General features: G+C 42.0%; 1 protein-coding gene across 17 annotated transcripts in view; it reads left to right on the top strand.

Moving 5' to 3' along the window:
• RAD51B (RAD51 paralog B) overlaps positions 1–14,437 on the top strand; it is a 403,358-nt gene that overhangs the window by 237,995 nt on the left and 150,926 nt on the right. The window lies entirely within an intron of this gene.

Here is a 14,437-nt window from a genome sequence, read left to right as displayed (position 1 = left end):
GGCCCAGCTTTTTAGTTTTCTCAGAGTAAACTTGGCACATTTCACTAGGAATCAAGATATTACTGTTTGAGGAAGCATTCCATGTTCTCAGAATGAGGAACAACTGTAGTACAGCCAATAGTTTGTTCAGCTTGATGAAATGAAATCAAGCTTCAGAACTCCATTACCACATTTTAAATGCACGTTACAAGCACAGCTTATTAGCCAGTTTTCTGCCTGCACAGTATTATTCCCATTACTGGGGAAGAGTGTGAAGAACAGAGTACCCAAACAGCTGAGAGCCAGAACTAAAACTCAGGCATTTCTAGTTTCCTAGTCCTTGCTTGAATCTTTTAGACCAGACTGCTAGGGGGATAGTTCCATATCTGGGATCCAGCAGAAGATGCCAAGCTATGAGGTCTAGTCCAAGAACATTGTCTCCAATAACACCGAAACAGCACATAAGCAGAGAAGCCAAAGAACACGAAACTTTATTTTTACAGAGACATCATACCAAAGGTCTTCTTGAGTTTTCACTCTTGAAGATGAATTCTCCCAGCTCCCTGGGGTCCAGAACCTTGACTTGCTTGCTAAAGGATTTTGGCTCACACTAGTTTGTGTATTTGCTTCCTTGGCTGACATTTCATTTATATGATTTAGTTTTCTTCCCTGTGCTAAAAAACCTTACAGCTTATGAGAGAACAGTATTAACATATAAATAGTGATGGGATTTGAACAGACTGGGAGATCTAACCTGTAATGAAGAGCTAGCTGTCAGAGCCCTTTTTAAATAGCATATGGGATGACAGGCAATGTTCTGTGCGGTTGTTGCTGGAAGAACTCTAGAGCAGGGATGGGGGATCTACTCTGCTGTAGAGGATGGAAAGGTCAGTGGTGAAGCATATGCTTTGCACACAGAAGAGCTCATCTTCAATCACTGGCATCACCCATTAAAATAGGGATGAGACTCTCGAGATGTGATGAATTCCAACTCTCAACAGCCTCAGCCAGCATGGTCAGTGATGAGGGATGCTGGGAATTATAGTCTAGCACTATCTAAATGGCCACAAGTTGTTCACCCGTCACACAATTAAAAGGCTCACGTAGCAGGTGATAGAACTTCTGCATGAGACCATGGAGAACAGCTTGCAGTGTAGGCTAGATGGACCAGTGGTTTCACTCTTCAGCAAAAGGAAGCTCCACATGTTTTAACAAATGTGCTTAGAAATATACTTACTAAATGGTATCTCTTCTCAAGTAGAACTTTTATATGGAGGGTTTTGTAGCAGTAACTTATCAGAGTTTCTTGCCATTTGTTTTTTGTGCCTTACTGTAGAACATTTGTGTTACATAGACCCCCCCCAATAACCCCCAGCTTTTTCAAATATGGGGGGGACATACACTGTTCATCGGTGCGGGATTAAGTTTATGTTACGTGTACACGTGTGTGTTGGAGACTTGATGCCTTCCCCATGAAAAACAGTTGCAGGAGGTGGTATTGATAGCAGGAGGGGCACTTCACTGCTTCCAGCATGCCATTTCTATTCTGAATCTCCTCCTCCTGAAGCTGTTTGTAATGTCTGTGTGTGTGAATATTTCATACTGAGGTCCCTGAAAGAAAGGTGGAATATACCGGTAAATGTCATAAAGAGATATCCGGGATCTAATTTCAAACTGCCAAAGCTCAAGGCTGCTATGGTGTGTGCACTAGGAGTAGGTATTGTTAGCCAAGTAATACTTTTGTTGAGCATGTTTTGGTACAAAAAAAGGGATCAAGGTGCTAGAACAACTCTACTTTGAGGGAAAGTGTCAATGTTTGGGGCTTTTTAGGTGAGCAAAGGAGAACATGCTAGGGGAAGAGCAAAGTACAGTCATACCTCGGGTTGAAGTAGCTTCGGGATAAGTATTTTCGAGTTGTGCGCTGTGGCGACCCAGAAGTAACGGAGCGCATTACTTCCGGGTTTCGCTGCTCGCGCATGCGCAGACGGTCAAAATGACGTCAAGCGCATGCGTGGAAGCAGCGAATCACTACCCGCGCACGCCCGGACGCGGTTTGGGTTCGCTTCTGGACGCAATCGGGGCTCTGGAACGGATCCCCGTTCACATCCAGAGGTACCACTGTATGCTTCAAAAGTTTACAAGAAAACCATGCTTTAAAAGCAGTTTAAACACATTCATGGGAGATACTGGTCAGTAGATTCATGGGAGCTTACTGGTCATGATGGCTATATATTAACTCTAAAACCAGAGGTGGTATGCCTCTGAGTACCAGATGGTGGGGAGCACAAGTGGGGAGACCTCTGTAGTGCTCAGGTCCTGCTTGCTGGCTCCTCATGGGCTGGTCCACTGTGAGAACAGGCTGCGGGACAATATTTATTTAATTTATTTTTTATTTATTAGATTTACCGGTATCTACCGCCTTTCTTTGTAAGACATAGGGCGGTTCACAGAATAAAATACAGGACAAAAACAAGTAAATAATTAAAAACAAAACAGCAAACCTATATTTCTTATGTCTAGCTTTTGGTTTGGCTGGTTAGTCCATTTGGGTGTTTCTGGTGCCGTTAAACCTGTGTTTTCTGTATTATTTAAGTTTTGTTTTAAATTATTAACTCAAGCCACCTTAAACCTTGGAAAATTTGCTAATAATAGGGAAGCAAGCAAGATGGTGCAGCCGGGCTTTTTATTATTCTTTCATTCATGCTACACAGGTGCATTCACAGTTGATGAATGTCTCCTCTCATGGTTCTTGTGTAGTAAAGAATTGAAGAGTCAACTCCACTCTGACTCAGAAGGAAGGCTCAGCCACTCTGTAGGGGTGGCATGAGGAGCCTGGCTTATTGGCGCCTGTACTTTAACTTTTCTCCAGAGGCCTCTGGGACTATTGGTCCCATAACCTTGGCAGCGCACATTCACTAAAAGTAGGTTTGTGAATTACTTTTGGAGGCCAGTATGGGAATATGGCGAACTCAAGCTGGGGTTCTGAATTGGGCTAGGGATGGAGCTGCAGTTCACCTGCTGTGTTTTCTCTGCCCAGGGACTTGATAAAGCTCCTTCTTTCCCGACCCTCATCCCCGCTTTCCACAGCAAAGAGCATATACAAGGAGGCCCTTTCATCTTGACATATCCCCCTGCTGATTAATGTGATGCAATGTTCCCACGTAGGCAGAGGCAACAGTATGTCGGCCGTGTAATTAGGAGCCAGATAATGAATGCTTAGAGGCTATTCAGACAGTACTCCCACCTCCCTGCCGACCAAGGCTGTTTCTCAGCAGTGAAGCCAAGTGGAAGAAAGGGTGGCACAAATCCTATTGGCCCTCTGCTTAATTGTGTTGAAAAGCAGGGCCTCATACTGCAGTGGGGGGATGGGTTGAGGGAACACTGGACAAATGGATCTCCCTCAGTACTGTAGGGCCAAACTTTTCGGTGGTGGTTTTTTTAAAAAAATTAAAAAAATGTGTTTGACCTTGTGGCCGCAGAAGCTCTAAACATGCACATCCCTGTGTGCATTTTTTAAAATGTTTCAGATCATTAGGGAAAGCCACCATAATAAGCACAAGGCTGCCCCTTCTCCGTAACCCAGGGGCAAAGATGCTGCTGCTTAGTAGCCTTTGAAATGTGGGAAACAAGCCAGGCACACAAAGGGGTTATTCTTGTTATGGGCCTTTACAGTTACACCGCCATTCGTTGTCCAATTAATAGTTGTAAAAAGGCTATCCCTTTTCTCCAGGCCTCTGTGCTCACATAGGGAAAATAATAATCCATTGGTGTAACCAGGCTTGGCCAGATGTCTTGACGAAAATAAAGTATAGCTCTAAAATTAGCGGCAAGTTTGTCTGATAAGCTTTGCTCCAGACGAATCTGTTGCCAGACTTTTCAAACCCCCCAAAGCCAACGAGTTTCCAAAATGCCTGCTAATATGTTTATTAACTGGGGAAGGGGGTGTCACACCTGAGCATGTGATGAATGTAAAGCATCCTGCTTGCATGTATTCAGTTCTGAATGGAATCTCTAATTCAACCAGTCTCTGACTGAACAGGACCGAGCAAGTGATTTGGAATTTCAGCATCAGCTTCTGGCTAGTACACAGTATTTTCAACACAAAGATCAAGGGCCACAGTTCATAGGAAAGGAATAATCAGCAGCCTGTTTGTAAGCCTTGCTGTGACATCATCATGAAGGGCTGCAAGTGGGCTGCACCATCAGCTGCACCAGAGCAACACATACCATGTTGTGTTATAATGTTATGCATCATTCAGAGTAGTATTGAAATTGGTAGAACAGAAGGAGAGCTCTCCTGAATCAGACCAAAATTTAATCCAGATCAGTATCCTGTTTCTCACTGTGCAAGGGCAATGCAAAACCTATGACTGCTGGGTCTTGTGGAGGGCTTTGAAAATCATTTTGCGGGTTGTGCATTTACCTGGATGATTTGATTTCACACAGTGAACACACAAAAGGGTCAGCTGACATCCAGGTGACTGACAAATGGGCAGCCACACCCACCAGTCGGATTTGGCCCATGAAGGACATAGTGATCTGGCCCACCAGCCAGATCCATTTCCCCACCCTTGCTGCAGCCCAATCATATGCATATATGTCCTGTCCATGAGGTATACCCCAGGTGGAATAGCTTAGAATATCAGCCTTAATAAGGCATTTTTATCAAGTAGGATGGAGACAGGGAGCCCACAGTATTCCCTGGGTTCTTATTAAAGCACCCTTTTGACTTGTCTTCCTTTAGCTTGCAGCCAAAAAGGACTCTTTTCCGTCTCCAGTTTTTTCAACCCCTGTCCATTCTGAGCCAGCATTTTTTCCCTAGCAAAATATCTCAATTTTCTAATTTTGGGTTCAGTTTTAACTGACAGTTCTGTGACAGATCTGTTGTAACATTTCCTGGGCAAGTTTTTCCATACTCAAATTCAATGTAGACAAATTTTTCCATCTCCTAAAATTGTGCATTTTGTTTGAGTAACTTTATCCCATGTTAGTTGGTTTAATAAAAACCTAACTCTGTTGGAATATCAACAATGGTGAAATTAGAAGGGATACATTTAGGTGTTGGTGTTTTTTTAAAAAAAAATGTATCTACAAAAGAACAGCAATTAAGCATGTTTCTTGTTTAGTGATGCCATCCCTAGTTATTGCTTCTATGAGGCAAAGAGGGTCAGAGCAGAGCCTAATGTGTCCCTGACCTGTCCAGGGGGACAAAACAGAAGAGCTTTTGTTTTATTTGTTTATACAGTGACTCACTCTGTAGTAACTGGGTTAAAGTCCACTTAGAAATGAAGAGAACAAAAGGCGTCCTGTTAGTACTGGACATTTGCCTCTTAAGATATCATAGAAAGGATCTTTTTTAATACTGCAGCAGGATGCAGGAAGCCACAAGCTTATGGGAACATAGCAGCACTTTGGAAAGGAAAACACAGCCTCAGACTTTCATCTGCAGATTTCTCCCTTCATTTTTCCTTTAGCTTCTTTACCGCCTGCTGGAGCTGAAAGAATCAGAGCCCCAAATTTCCATACATCACAGGCTCCTGAAAAGAAAGGAAAAACATTGGACTGGAGGGCTTGGGTCCTCCGTTGCTGCAAGCCCCAGAGACAAAGGGGGAACATTGCTTTATGCAGCCTCTTGGATTCTTCTGTGCAGAGAACTGTGTTTTCATTATTGTGTTATCTGATCTCTAAATCCCCAAACCCCCTACCAGACAGAAAATTCATCAGTACTGAATGCCACAGTCCCAGAGTAAGAATATATGATATTAAGTGGTATTACTGTGTATGTCATTTACTTGCACATCCTAAAATGCTTTCTAAACTATAAAACTGCACAAACCCTGTAGATGGAAATAGCTCTGGAAAGGGTGGTAGTTACTGAACTTCCTTTTTTCATTGTCTTCCTTCAAGACGCTTGAGTTGCCCACTGTGGTCCATTCATAGTGATGCAGAATGCTCCATGAACTGTTTCCCACCAGAGATTCCTACTCCACCTTTTTAGACCTCAGGAAGGACCGGGAGATTCCCTCTAGCTCATTGGATAAGGCATTTTGGAGAAACTTTAAGTTGGCCCACTCCCATCTCGGCTCCCGATGCCTGTGTTGTAGTTTTTGGCTACCTAAATTGTCCAACTGCTAAGTTTCATATAACTCCAAATCTTCCTTACAACTAGTGAGTACACATGTGGGCGAAGGCTTGTGGGTTTTTATAATATTACCCTGAACCATGCCTTTTACTTTTATTTTCCTTGAGAGAGAAGGGGTAGGATTTAGGAGTGTTATGCAAAAAGGCCGGAAATTCTGTCTGCCTTGGAGGGTAGGTTTGATCTTGTGTTAGAAATTGGTGCATTTTTGGAAATCATCCTACATAAATCCTTGGGTTTGGAGACGTGATATTTGTTAAGTGTAAATCCAGCAAAAATAGTTTTGAGGTAGGTTTTTTGGGTTGTTGTTTTTTAAAGGGTGGAGTGAATTTTTCACATCTGTTCAGTGCTGAAGGTGACCAGCTCTTGCTTGTAACAGCAACTGCCAATGTCTGTCCAGGGCCAGCATTTTTCTCTGACCCCAGTTTACAGCTTCCCACATGAGCATGCTGCGCCCAGGCTACTCTTGCCAAAGAAAGCAAGAGCTCCTGTAGCATTAGAGCCTCAGTTCTTCATTGAAACTGGAGAGCATATGAAACTCATTCAAGCACAGGGTGAGTGTTGCTGTGACCTGGCTTTCAAACCACCATCACCAACCTCTCTCTTATGTAAAACAAAAAAAAGCTCACATTCAGTATTTTTGTAATAATTCCATTGTTTTGTCATCTCAAAATAGCTACGTCTTAGATGGAAGGAAGTCAGAATATTGCTATACAAAACAAACCAGAGTTAGCAAGCCATCAATCACATGCCACTCAAGTAATTAGCATGCACATATATGCACTCCTTAATGACCCCACAATAACAAACCAAGGCCTCTACAGGGAAAGGGAGGCAAATGCACATTCATAGAACAGAGAAAGTAACCATCAAAGAAAGCGTAGGGGATAGAAAAAGCAAAGCAATAGGGCAACAGACAGCACTGTGTTATATTTCAGATAGGTCCAATTAAATTTTTACTTGAGTTCCCTAATTAAAACTTGAATAGCATTCAGAAGAACTTTCTGTAGATGCTGAGAATGTGGCAGATCTAAGGCTCAAGTTACCTTTGCATTAGGTTTTATTTTGCTGCCAAGTATCTCTCTCTGTTTAATTATATGATTGAACTGGACCAACTAGACTGCTTAGAGGTTTTATTACAAACAATATATAAATTTTGTTAAATAAAAAAAAGAGTGAACACAAACATTGGTTTGTTTGCTTTTCCACCCTTTTATATACTTTAACACCAATAGTGTAATATCCCAATGCAAAGGAATAGCTAAGTGGGGTTGTTGTTGTTACTGTTGTTACAGTTTTTCTTAATGGTTTTTATTTTATTCTGCCTTATTACTGTTTTTCTTAATGGTTGTAGTAGGTGTTTTCACAGAACAATAAAACAGAGGGTTAAGGGGCAGAGAGGGAGTAAGGTGTGGATCCCAGAATCTTAATGGGCTGTTTCACACATAATACTAACTCACAGTTTAGCACTATTCAGAGAATCCTCAGTGAGCCTGATCAGAGTGTTGCACACTATTCTCCTGCATGGCTGGAAGCAGAACTTTTGTGATTATTTTCAGTCCTGAATATTTGTTTGGTACTACATACAAATTGGGAATCCCAGTTGAAAACAAACTCTGAAAAGTTGGCTTCATGGTTCACAGTTTGAAGTTGGTTTATTATGAAATTCGTTAGACTTTGTTTCAGATCGGGATTTCTGGTTTCTTTGTAAGGCTGAGATGCATTGAAACTTAAGTAATCTTGGCAGGTCGCCTAATCCCTGATGCACGGGAGGAAGGAAAGGCACACAGACCCAGCACCTTTACTCAGGCTTGCTGAGGCTCATCTTCATTTCACTAAACCATGCTGGGGTCAACAGCATGTGCAGGCTGTGGCTGGTGGGATTTGTAATCCAAAACATATGGAGGGCACCAGGTTGGGGAAGTTTGGTATAGATGCTGAAAACATACTCACTGATATCCATTCCTGTTTGGGATATACTCATTAGCCGAGAGAGAGAGAGAGAGAGAGAGAGAGAGAGAGAGAGAGAGAGAGGAAAAAACAGTGGTGAATGCCAGAAGAGATACCTCTCCAATCTCCCTTTGTCAGTCTAATAGATTGTAAACTACTGGCAGGGTAGGGAGTGGGGAGAGATAGTGAATACAGCGGTAACTCAGTTTACAAACTTAATCCGTTCCAGAAGTCCGTTCTTAAACCGAAACCATTCTTAAACCAAGGTGCACTTTCCCTAATGAGGCCTCCCGCACCGGTGCCCTTCCACTGTTGGGCTTCTGTTCCTAGACTGAGGTAAAGTTTGCAAACCGGGGCACAACTTCCAGTTTTGCGGAGTTTGTAAACCGAATAGTTCGTAAACAGGGCTGTTCTTAAACCGAGGTACCACTGTATATAAAATAGGTCAACTTGAGAGTAAACTTTGTTAATTGGTCACATAGGGTTCTGATCATCTGGAGAAGCCCTCAGAGTTTACAACTCTAGAAGGCCTTGGGCTTCAGTGAACAAGCCAGGTAAAGCCTCTTGGAAGAGTGACTCTTCCTATTTACATGAGTGCTGGGAGAAAGAGAGAGCTAGGTCAGAAAGATTTGCTTGTACTATGACTTTGTTTTCTGCATCGGGCCATACTATCACGAGGAAGGTTCATGGAGCGTAACGCCCTTTGAGGAATTAAATCTGCTTTTCCTCTAGTGCCATGGATGTGATATTGCATTACAAACAATGGATTCAGGAATAGAATGAGGGAACAATGGCAAAGCTCATTCTCCACTATTCCCTGGACTGTGAGGAGCACTGATCAGCTGCTGGTTCTCCGGCATGTAACCTGAGCCCCTCACTCAGGACTGTTAGAAGCATATGTAGCTTGTTCAAGGCTAAGAGGGCAGGAGGCCAGATATAGAATGCACTAATGGAGGTGACAGGAGACTGGAGTTTACAGCCAAGGTCAGCAGTGCTGGAACAGCCTGTCTTCATCTGGGGCCATTAAATGGCTCAGATTTGTTCAAATTTGCTCTTTCCTTCCTAGCTGAAAAGAATAGTAGAGAAGAAACAGAATTCAATCTTAATATTTTTCTTTTAATTGTTTAATAATAATAATAATAATAATAATAATAATAATAATAATAATAATTTATTTATACCCCACCCATCTGGCTGTTGACTTTAAAAGCTCAGAAACTCTTGCCTAAGTGATGCTTCAGACCATGAACAATACACAATAAACAGTTGGAATCTGGGCACTGCTTGTGAGGAAATGAGTGGAGATATTGCACTGACATGTTAAACAGCCCTGCTACTTTTATCTTATTTATGTCCAGGCTGCCTCGCAGAGCAGTACACCACTTTGTTTATTCCACTGGCTTGAAAGCTTCAAAATGTGGCAACTCTTTTGTGGCCTTCCTGTGTATATGTGTGTGTGTGTGTGAGAGAGAGAGAGAGTGTCTGTCTGCCTGCCTGTCTCTAAACTCTTGTTTTCTCCTAGGAACTGTGTTCAGGGAAATGTGTGTAGGTTTGTGGGAAGGGAAGGCCTTAAACATACATGTCAAAAAGGATTCCTAAGCATGTATCCAGGGGTGAGGCCAGAGGGGGGAAAGTGCATGGATCAGTGCATGTGACTCTTAACATTGTACAGAAGGTTATATTCTAGCCATGCAAAGTGAAAGGTTACTACACCCACATCTTTCTTTTCTCCATCCCGACAAGCAAGAGGCAGTATCACAATTTAGGAGCACATTCCAGCCACAAACACACTCAAGGAGGGCCTGGAGCAAGGTCAGTGAGGGGTGTGTCCAGGGAGGCCTAGTGGCTTGGCTGGTGGAAGTCTCATGGACAAGGTAAAAAGTCCTGGGGGTTCTCCACCCTTAATGTCTCTAATAAGAAAAAGAAATCAACTTCAATGAATCGTGTTTCTGCTGGCACAGGACTCCGCAACACTGCAGCCTTCTCATGGAGAAAACCATGGATTCTGCCGGATAATATCATCATGGTGTGAGGAAGGTTACAGGGCATCTCTTTGCTTCTGTAGTTATGCAGAATGGGACTTCTTGGCAACTTACAGCGGCACAGGAAGAAACCGCTTGGTGTCCTCATGGCAGTGCAGAACGCTTCCTCTGTTCATGTAAAAAAGATCTCTGCCAAAGTGGTTTGAGCCAAAGTCAGTAATAGTTTATGACTTCAGCCCCCGGCTCAGAGGATGTATATATATATATATATATATATATATATATATATATATATATGCACAAATTGACACAGCAAATAGTCCTAAACACAGGAGAAGGTAAAATGCTTTGACCCAATTTCAACAAAAAGCACATCCATCACTCTGAGCTGTAAGTAAAAATACAGATATGATTTTTTGGGAAGGGAGTAATAAAAGACTTTGAGCTCCCTCTGCTTTCATGCAGGAATGGGTTTGTGGGCAGCAGTTAGCTCTGGTGCTTCTCTCCTAACCTACATGTGCCTTGGACCTCATGCCTACAGCCAGCACGCCTCTTGATCCTGCTCTCCAGCATGTTAGTTTTAGCTCTGCAAGTTGAAAGGAAGGACACTTTGCTTTGCAAAAACCTAGATTGAGCAAGGAGATACTCTCACACAGTCTGTGATATATTGCCTTTATTCTATCTATAGCTAGAATGCTGTTCTCATAGTTCCCATTTTAGGATTGCTTCATCCATACCAGGAAGTTACGAGTTTTGTAAGACTAGGTGGTGATTTGAGACCAAAGATACCACCATAAGATGAAATGTAATCATCTTCTTGTCTTTTTTTCTTTTCTTTTTCTACCTCCCCTTTGTGGCTCTATTGCTTTGCCTTCAATAAAATCCTAGATATGAGCATTCCAAGATTTGGATAAGCAGCAAAACCAAATTAATAAATTTGTACCTCATTCTTGTGAAATAATGGCCTCAGGTTAATTCAGATAGCTTGAAACTTTAAAATTTCAGGCCCTGACCTCTAGCCCTGTTCTAGCAAATTTGTGAGCCATGATTTGAGATTCCAATGCAAACCTCTTCTTAAAGAATCAGCCTCATCTTGTACTCACTCTTGTCCAAAAAAATACATGCTAAGGTCTGGTAGGCACTGTCTGTCTGTCTGTCTGTCTGTCTGTCTCTCTCTCTCTCTCTCTCTCTCTCTCTCTCTCTCTCTCTCTCTCACACACACACACACACACACACACAAAACACACACACACACACACACACACACACACACACCCAAAATATAGAGCTCTAATAAACCTGTGACCAAACATATCAACTGCCTTGTTTTGCTTTCAGTATTTCTTCTTTTGCAGCAGTTCCTATATTTTGGTAAACATGCTTTATTTTAGAATATCTGTTTTTTATTTTAAAAAATAATAAAGAAAAGTAATAAATTTAAGAAGGAATCCAGCTGACCTCTTACATCTTACTGTTTTGTTTTGTTATAATTTATGTAGCATTTATAGTATTCATAATATCTGAAATGCTAGGTAAAGTTGCCTCAAAGTAAAACTGTTTTCCACTGATTTTTACCTAGCACAAATAACATCAAAGTAGAAACTGGGGGGGAAATGTACTTTAAAGGTAACTAAAGGGAGATCTTTTTTTTACTCAATCCCAAGCTACCTGTAGATTCTTGAGAAAATGTTACACACTTGCATTTTTTGCTACCCTAACTCACTGGAAAAGGTACATTAAAAAACAACAACAGCCAGTGAGCTCAGCTTTGGGGGCCCCTCAACTCAATATTACAGGTCAAAGGAAACCACCTTATGTTGAGATACACAGGCAGATCCATGCCAGGGACATGCTTCTTGACAAGATATAATGCACAGTATGTATTTTTGTCAGAAAGCAAGATGGGCACCTTCATGCAACACGTTAGCATTCACATCCAGACTGGCAGAATCACCAATGTGAATTATCCTGTGTCTTGGAACAATGTTGAGATGTGGATTCACCCTCTCTTTTATCTGACATAGCTCTCTTCCCCCACCCAGCAGACTTCAGCATACATAGGGTTAAAGATCCTCTCCTCTGCCACTTTGGCTTGGCGCCCAGAGTATTGATTACGCCCCTCAACAATAGCAAGTCATTAGGAGATATTTTCTTATTTGGTCTCACAATTGCCCCTGACACTAAAGCCACTGCCGAGGGGCCTTGTCTTGGAGAAAGCGCAGCAGGAATAATCCAGCAGGGTCAGAAGGAGGGGTCAGAGGCCAGAGGCCAGGACAGGTCAATGCTAGGCACCCAAAGCTCCAAGCCAGTGGAGCAGGTGAAAGGTCCTTTTTGGTTTCACACTAGCCACCCTTTTGGAAACTTAAGATCCACTTTGGGAGATTCAGTGAGTTGGCTCACAATAACCTGGAGTAAAGGACAGGAGATGACATATGTCACATAGTTTTTCTCCCAGAAGAAAAGTGGAAAACTGGAAAGGGGAAGAAGGGCAAATCTGAAATATGTCACTGCTTGGGCTTTTCTATGCCAAAGATAGCGGAAGAGGAGAACCAGATAGCTTACCCTGCAGCGACAGCCAGTTGCATGTGACTTGGGCTCAGGCTGCCTTCCTATAATCAAACAGCAGCTTTTTCCCCTTGTAAGAGGGTTTTCCCCTGCGCTAAAAGAAAATGTCTAGACAGTAACAATAACAACTGGGCCTTGTATGTGTTCAGGGAATGCCTATCGAAATTCTTATAAATATATTTGGGAACCAACCTCCAGGAATGCCTCCTCCACAGAAAACTGTTTTTGCACAACTTACATTCATTTCAGTAAGGTGTGCATAGAAGACTGGACATACTGCATTCAGCTGAGTCTTGCTCTTTACTTCCAGTGCAGTGCACTTACCTTATAGTAATAGTTCATTAATAAATATAGTATACCTCTGAAAAACAGGCCATTTCTAAAAGAAGGTTTAGAAAAAGAAGGCTTTTTAAAGACTCTCTGAGGTGATGCTGAGCAGAACACAAACAGAATGGATTGTAAAATTGGCATTTAAGTTAGCTTCTCAGTTGATTTTTAGGAGGACAGAAAATGTCTGAAAACTAAAGCAGTTGTTTCCATCTGATGTGACAAACTGTTCCTTCTCTCTCCCCCAGTGCAGCAGTCCCTGGATCTGCCAGCTGGAGGAGTGAGAGGTTAGGCCCAAAGGACAGAATAAGTATACACATTCATATCTATGTGCTGAGATCTAGTCTGGCCCTATTTGATTCAAATATACTAGACTCTGAATTTCAAGTGGAAAATGCCAACTCCTATGGTAATTGTTAGAATTGACTGGTTTCACTACGCTTTTGAATTCTTAGATCCTCTTTTCAGCACTACTGTAAGATTTTTGTCACTTTTCATAACTTTTCTATCCGTTTCAACATATATATTATGTGAGGCACAGTAACAGAATCCTCTACGGAAAAATTAGAGGCACAGTTGGTGCTTCCAGATATCAGTTTCTCCAGCAACCACAGTTCCAACACAAGTGTTGGACAGGAACAGGAAGTACCTCAAAGGAAGAAACTTCCTGACATAGGGGTTTGACATGCTGTTGTGCCCTGTTTGACACTACTGCTGTCATGTCATCTGTGCAGCTTCTCCTGTTTAATCTATTGGACCAGCAGCAATTGTCACGAGGACCAGCAAAATCCCCACATGGCTTTTAGGGTAATGATTCAGTGCATCTGGGGCTTGGAAACACATCTGTCTGAAAGCTGCAGCAGCTAGTGGGTATACTGACCAGCGGACTTGCTGACAGATCAGATCCTGTCTTATTTCTCTAGTAAATTATAATTACAATTTAGTACAATGAGGCTACAATATTTCATTAAGTAATCTGTGAACCCTCAACTGATGCTTAATCTGCTCTTGATCAGGGAAAATGGTTGGACCAGTCTTGATGAACATCATTCCAAGCAAACTTTGTCTGATCAAAATTACAGACCAATAGATTGAGCCACGATTTGATATTCCAAAGCAAACCTCTTTTTAAATATGTAGATCTCCTTTTGACCCACTGTTATTCAAAAACATACATGCTAATATGCTGGTAGACACATTCTCTCTCTCTCTCTCTCTCTCTCTCTCTCTCCCTCTCTCTCACACACACACACACACAGACACAATGAAGACCTGATTCCTTGTTCACACAGTACGTTTCTCATAAAGCTACAGCTGGCCAGAATTGCTGACAATTATATATTTGACTTGCCATTTTTACCTACATTTTTTCATCAAATGCATTTCTGAATATAGCAGGAACGGAAATTTTGGGTGAGAGGAAATCAGTATTCATAGAGTCTTGGTACCTGTATACAACTTGCTTCTCCCTTCCTTCTAAATCTAAGCCATTGCA

The sequence above is a fragment of the Podarcis bocagei genome (genome assembly GCF_964188305.1).
Source record: "Podarcis bocagei genome assembly, chromosome: 1".
NCBI lineage: Eukaryota > Metazoa > Chordata > Lepidosauria > Squamata > Lacertidae > Podarcis > Podarcis bocagei.
The sequence above is the reverse complement of the archived record's forward strand: the minus strand, read 5'-3'. Positions and strand labels throughout refer to the sequence as shown.